We start from the raw sequence: 6,466 nt of genomic DNA, 5'->3' as shown, positions 1-6,466 counted from the left end.
TCGATGCATGACGTGGCATGTGAATTTGCTTGCGCTGTAAGGATTCGCAGTAGCAATGGGCGCGAACGTCCTTAACAGACCAATCATGGCGCTAACCTGCGATCAGGCCTTGGCCCAATTGAGCATCGCTCTCATGTCCTCTTATGCGGGCGCTTGCATAACGAAAATGGAGCCTGATCGCAGGTTATCATGGCGCGTTCTCAAATCCTGGCTTAGAAGAAGGATTTCGGCACTGGTTCGCAGAAGAACCTTGGTTTCGTCTGCTTGCGTATCAAATTTTAACCCACGTATGCAAATTAGCCGAACGTGATTTGCTATTTGTTTTTAGATAAACTTAAAGAAATATTGTTGGCTTCCAAATTAACTTCATCTTAGGCAAGAATTCCAGTCATCGTTATGAAAATTGCTCCCATATCACATTTCAACCCACCCATGCAAATTAAACACGATGAATCTACAAAGGCAAAAAATCTCACAGAACCTTTCCCAGCCAAAACTGTTATAGAAACAAACAGCATATTTGTTATTAGTATATGTAACGGTTATTTTTTCCCGTTACGGTCATCTGAAATTTGTATATGTAATGGGACTACATGCTGTACAATTTGGAAATAATTGGATGAGAAAAATTCTGAGCGGGACAGCCAAAATTGTGCGAGGCCGTAGGCCGAATCTAATTTGGCAGTCCGAGAAATTTTTTGAATCCAATTATTTCCAAATAGGACAAGCATGTAGTCCTGTTACTATTATATAGCTAGTCAGTTGTAATTGGGCATTGGTCAGTCAAGCTATTATCCTTAAAGAAAGGCTAACTAAAATATTGTGAATTATCTCTATTTCCAAATTATTACCTGAACTCCAGAGGAATTCTTCGTCTGCTTCGCTGAAATAAAGCACGAGAGACATTTTTTTCGTTTTCCGTAACCCTGCGCTCGGTTCAAGTTGTACGTTGCTTCAGTGAATTTGCAAATTCACGATCTCCCAAAATACTTTAGTTTCTGCCACAGTTTTTAAATAACGTTTCAACGAGCACTGCATGACAGCCAAACTTTCTGTTTCATATTCGTAACCGTCCTTTTTTCTAATATCAGTGAAAAAACGACAAAGAACTGCATCTAGCTTATGACGAGGGGTATCTTCCAACCTTATAGCTTTGTTAAGCCTGGTTTTCATATGATCTGCAACGGTCTGCATATGTCTGCGACGTGGAGCAGACCTATCGGCGCCGTCTGCGGCGATCTTCGGCACACCGTGTGGATGATCGGGAAAGTTTAATCTAGTTCTACTTTCCCGACCATTACGACGCTTCCGACTAACGCAGCGTTTACACGAACACGGTTTCATTTGTAACCGCATCGTTCTCGATGCGGTTACACCGGTTTACACGACACCGATCGAGACAGTTGCCGAAACCGTGTCGATTTGAAACCGCTGCCAAAAGTGGAGCGTTTTCAAAACGATGCAGTTTCATCTGTCGTGTAACCAGCGAAATCGCATCGATTTGAATACAGTTAGTATTTTGGCGGGAAATTTGCATTGTTCAATTCAAAATAATGAATTTAGCACGAAGTGCAGCGCTCGCTTATACCATCACGACTTGGATTTTCTGGCGAAAACGGTTACGTGTAAACACCAAACCGCACCGATTTTGACGCGGTTTCGAATTCATGAAAACGTGTCGATGTGAAATCGCGTTCGTGTAAAAGCCGCCTAAGACAATTTTTAATAGAAACGTGAGTCTGAGATGATCTGCGTCCTATTCGGGGACACACTATTGTCCTTGAAACACGTCCAATCATACTTGAAGTAAGTGCGCTCCTTTTTCTCCTCGCTTCGCAGAGGAGTAGTGTTACGCTTGTTTTCAGATTTAAATGGAAACATTTGCCTCCTGTGTTTACGATCGTCTGCGATAAGACCGACGCAGACAGTTTCCGATGGTCGCAGACCATTGCACATCATATGGAAACCAGGCTTTACTCTACACCTTCCACTCTGAAAACATTTAGCCAAGTTTTTGTACTCTTGGAGGTGTTTTAGTTTACGTTTTTTGCCTCTCAGATTAGCGAGATCTTCTTCTGGCAACGTAGGAAATCTCTCCTTTGTAGTGATATCGCTGAAAAGTGCTGAGAAATGGAAAGATTTGGGAAATCTCCGTGGCTAAACTCCGCCATTGTCAACTACTACAGAGCTGACGCTATGCTTTGTGCTGATTGACTAGTTTCTATTTCCTATTGTATTTTCTGGGATTTGATTGGCTTAGAAAAACTGTCCTATATTTTCTAAATTGGACAGTTTGCCTGTTTTTAGATCAGAAACTATCCAAATTTATCCTTAATTGGACAGTTTTAAAGAATTAAAGAATAATAGCTATGCTGACAATTGCGGATTAACTACCAGCTATATAATTAAAGGCAAAAAGCACACCTTCCCGTTTCATTCCATGCGTGCAAACAAGCAACGCACTCCGTGTCAAAAGCCCATGATACGCTGCTAAATAAACTTCTAACCGGAGTTCAGGACCAAAACCATTTCTGAAGAACCCAGGAGGGAGGGGTAACTGTATTGTTTTGCAATGACGTATTGACCCACTCATCATGCCAGTGTGACGTCACGTAGCAACGGGCGAAAGGTTCGGGTCGCTGAAGGTGGCCGAATGTGGTTTTCGGAATAGATTTCTCGGAAATACGCCTATTTCTCGAGAACCACTTGCTAGAATTTAACGAAATTTGGCACGAAAATACTTTAGGAAATAAGTAACTGGAGTATTGCAAGAAATTGAACTTTAACAGAGAACATTTAGATATTCCAGTGAACCTTCAACGAGGGATAATTAAAGATCTCTCTGTGTCAAATTATTATTAAAATAGTGTTAAACTGTGAGCATCGTTACAAGCTTGTTGCATGCAAGTTATAAGGAAACTCTAACGACCAGATTTCAGCAAATACACAAAACCGATTTTAGAGCGGTTTTCAAACGAGTGCCGTAAAACCAAAAGCAAAGTAATCACTTTGGCCAATCAAAAAGGAGGGAGACAATCCAGTAAACCAATAAAAACTCGAAGTAATTAAGGCCTGGCCAAACGCACGCAACATTTCAACGCAACATCTTGCAACATTGTTGGGCACAACATGTTGCATACGTTTGGCTACCCTGTTGCGATATGTTGCAACATGTTGGATCAAATTTGAAAACAGTCAAATTTTTCGTGCATCATTTTTTATGCTGCATGATGTTGTACTCGTTTGGTCACGTTCACACAACATTGTTGCGCTAGGGCATGCACGCTAGGTCCACTTATTGCCTGTCAGGGACCTGATCATGAGCGCATGAACATTGACATGTTGCATTGAAAATTATGAAAATGTTGCGTGCGTTTGGCCACCCCTTTCAACACAGTTCGCAACATCATGCAACAACGTTGCAAGATGTTGCGACATTTGGCAAGGCCTTTACACGTAGCCGAAACGATTGGTTTTGGTTTCACTTCTGATTGGCTGAAAAAGTGGCGCGAAAACTTTGGACCAATCACTGAGTGAAGTAATGCAAAACCAAAGTAATTCGCTAATTACTTTCGATACTCAATTGAAAACCGCTCTAAAGGCCTGTTTTTATTCATGGTGCCATGGCAATGGCACATACGTCAGTTTAACTATCAAAAAACCGAAGTTCGTGTTTTTAACTTGCTGTGATCGCCATTTTGGAAAGTGTCAAAATTAAAATGTTCTATTCCCAACTTGAATTGGGTACAACATTGACATCACTGTAGAAAACAAGTTTGGCAAGGTATCTTATTTCGAAATTGTATGGAAGTAAGATTCTTAACCGCCGTGACCAGAGGTTTTTATTTTTTGTCTCTCCGTTCTAATCGCTCACTCCTCGCGAAAGAAAAAAAAAGAACCTCTGGCACCCAGGGTACATTTTCGGTTTCGTCGTCATCAGAATCTGTACCTCTTTGTGATCCTTGAACATCTCAGAAACATCCCCATCGTCCACAAATTGAACACTGACAATTGGTAGTGGTACGGAATTCGTTTAATGTAGATCTAATGATATCGATTTCTCCAGGCCAGGGAATGGAAGTCTGTCTTCGGACTTCTTGCCAGTGGGTTGAACAGCGTAGACAACAGGCGGCAAGGCCCCAGCTTTATCATTTGTTGTCTTACTCCTAACAGTCCGTTGGCGTACTAGTCTGTAGCTCTCTCACCATTCTTTCATCTGCTCCTCCACTCCTGGTGTTATTCCTTTACTTGGCAAAGGTGCCATCGTTGCAACAGCTGAAAGAGGCACACCAGATTGAGGGACAGTATAGTACGACCTGTCATGCGTATAGTACTTTGCTGTACGCTTTATAGACTCCTTCACGATTGTACCAAAACTATTCAGACTAATAGAGCGTTCTACTACTTACCATTGAGGTCACTGCTACCTTCATCAGATATTAAGTTTGCCCGTTCTAGTTGCCACTGCCCATCTGTTACTATGGCAAAGTTCTCGCATTTGCCCGGGGACGATTTTGTCACGCGAAAGAGATTTAGCGAGAAACAACCAATTCCAAACTGAAGAGCTTGTTCCTTCAATCCCAAAGATTCTGTCAGGTGTTTTTTCAATTCCAATACTCTTTTGTGTTTCTCTTTGTCGACCGGAACCCGGCTACGGTGGCGTTCGAGTGCGATCGCCTTTTCGGAAAAAAAAACTACTATCACTTTTATGATTCCACTCATGGCTGGACCGTGAACAAAGAACGTATTTGAGATATTAAAGCCGGAGGTTTCGTAGGTTTGAGTACCGGAAGTTGTTCTACGAAATGAGACCGCGCTCTTCTCCGGCCAAAAAGTATGAAGATGACAGGAAATTCTATAGTTACCTTTAGGTGGTTACTTCGTAAACTAGAAACAATACAAAGTGCTTTTCTGGTCTCCTTTTTCTGAAAACAAATATCGATAATGACGGTCCGTGTCGGTAGTCGATTAATATTTTTTCTGTCGGTAGCCGGTAATTTTTTTCTCGTTTTGTCGGTAGTCGGTGGGATTTGTCGCCCCTTGTCGCTAGTCGGTTAACGCCATTCGAACCCTCACATTTAGCACATGTTAAAATTTACAAGTCGAGGCTTGGTGGTGAAATTAGGTAGTCAGACGTTATCGCGCATAAGGGTTGTTAATTAGCGGGGTTTATTCCTTTATAATCAGCCTCGAAGAACAAAAGAAAACGAGCCATGTGAAAAATAAGGTCGAATAATGTATGTATTTTCTATTGAGATGAAAGGTATTGAGAAAAAGGATAATGTTGCGGCTTTAACACTCAGTCTAGCGTTAAATCAAGTTCTATTGTTCAGTGTTCCCCTAGGGATTCAACACCAGTGAGTTGACACTAGAGTACTGACAACACTAGTGTTGCACTGTGTTTCTCTCGAGTGCGACCGCAACCAAAGTCTGTGCAACGCCCACTGAATTTACATGATTAAGGCTGTTCCCCTCGGAATTGCCTATGAAGGGTTTTCACGTTACTTCATCGCCACGATGTTGGTGGACAAAAAGAAAAGTTCTTTCATTAGCTCTTTTTGTTCGTCCACCAGCAATTCTACATTGCAACATTGTTTTTTGTGTCTCTAGAGATTATTTGCGAAACACTTATAGATAATTGCCTATTTATAAGGAGTTTTGCAGAGCATTCATTTCTCTATCGCAAAGTAGTCTACGACTTACGGGCTGAGTTGTTTAAAGCTTATCTCGAATCCGTTGATGATGTCCGACATCGAGGAAGACGAAAGAATAGCCGGCACAAGAAGATAATGCGGTGAGTTTGCGACTTCCGAAAACCATGTGTTGGTTCAGCAAGTTTTGGGCTTTTTAAGTATTAATGTCAACTCAACTTGATCCTCAGGGAAAGAAACTCGAGGCAAAACAGGCGCTCGACACAAACACGGTCCAACTGAAATACAAAGGAAACCAAAAGCAATTTAAGCTCAACGCAGACCTCGACAACATATTGGACCAGATACAAGCATCGAACAGAAGAAACCAACACCAGCAGCAGCACAACCTCTCTCCTTACTGAGGACAAAAAAGCTCATCCACAAGCGGAAGCAAAGATCGTCGATTGGTACAAAGACGTCGAAGGATACGAATCATAACGTCGGAGTTTGCGTCCACGAACTACAGGCAACAGAAGCGGCCAGCAAGGAAAGAAAGCGGGTAAAAGACTTCAAACGGGTAGATGAGAAACGGAAAAAGGTCCGCTCACGCTTGTCTCTGATGATCAGATTTTTCGTGGTAAGTCTCAGTAACTTGCTTTAACATGTATAGTGATACTTGGATTTCTCGTGCTACTCTGCAAGAGTATCCATTCTAAATGTATTCTATTTTGTTCCCTAATTAATAGGAAACAGAATGTGTAAAATGTACGTTCGTTTCAACGAAGTGAATTAGAACGTAAAAATAATTTGGCTACTATCTTCCCTGAGGGATG

This window comes from Montipora foliosa, chromosome 6 (assembly GCF_036669935.1).
Source record: "Montipora foliosa isolate CH-2021 chromosome 6, ASM3666993v2, whole genome shotgun sequence".
NCBI classification, from domain to species: domain Eukaryota; kingdom Metazoa; phylum Cnidaria; class Anthozoa; order Scleractinia; family Acroporidae; genus Montipora; species Montipora foliosa.
The sequence above is the reverse complement of the archived record's forward strand: the minus strand, read 5'-3'. Positions refer to the sequence as shown.